Source organism: Anoplophora glabripennis, unplaced genomic scaffold (assembly GCF_000390285.2).
Source record: "Anoplophora glabripennis isolate ALB-LARVAE unplaced genomic scaffold, Agla_2.0 scaffold1817, whole genome shotgun sequence".
Classification (NCBI taxonomy): Eukaryota; Metazoa; Arthropoda; class Insecta; order Coleoptera; family Cerambycidae; genus Anoplophora; species Anoplophora glabripennis.
In genome coordinates, this window is record NW_019417916.1 from 1 (window position 1) to 642 (window position 642).

General features: G+C 39.7%; 1 non-coding gene across 1 annotated transcript; it reads right to left on the reverse strand.

Annotated features, from left to right (window-relative positions):
- Window positions 1-245: 245 nt before the first annotated feature.
- On the reverse strand, window positions 246-317 carry Trnat-ugu. The gene has a single exon. It is a non-coding gene; the product is annotated as a tRNA-Thr (tRNA).
- Between the last annotated feature and the right edge of the window lie 325 nt (window positions 318-642).

Genomic DNA, 642 nt, shown 5'->3' on the forward strand with positions numbered 1-642 from the left:
AAGTCTGCTGGATTTGTGGAATGCATATAAAATTTTGTACTTTATGTTATAAAGAACTTTCAGCAACAGTTCGAATATGACCTACCTTATGCCAATAAATAGATATAAAAAAATTTTCTCGTTTCTTTTTCATATACCTATCGAGTCAGATTGGGCGAGCGGTTAAGGCGCCTTGTTTAAGCCTTGGCTCCCAAACGGAGCATGGGTTCGAATCCCACACGGGACATTTTTGATAGAAATGTAATTGCCTCCTGTGAGATTTGAACTTACGACCTCCGGTTTACAAGACCATTGCTCTACCACTGAGCTAAAGAGGCTGTTGCTAATTTACTAACAAGCCTACATATTAGGCTAAAATTTTTGCTAACGCTACAATTATAAAGAAAATAATATATCAGATTATAGTTTATACTAAAATGCAAGTCTGAACCTGTAAAAAACAGGTCTGAACCAGTAGAAAACAAGTCTGGACCTGTAGAAAACAGGTCTGAACCTGTAGGAAACAGGTCTGAACCTGTAGAAAACAAGTATTAAATTGAGGCGACCTTGACCCCAGACGACCAGAGGTCGATGAACTTGACATGACCTTGACCCCAGACGACCAGAGATCGATGCCCTTGACTTGACCTTGAGGTGACCTTG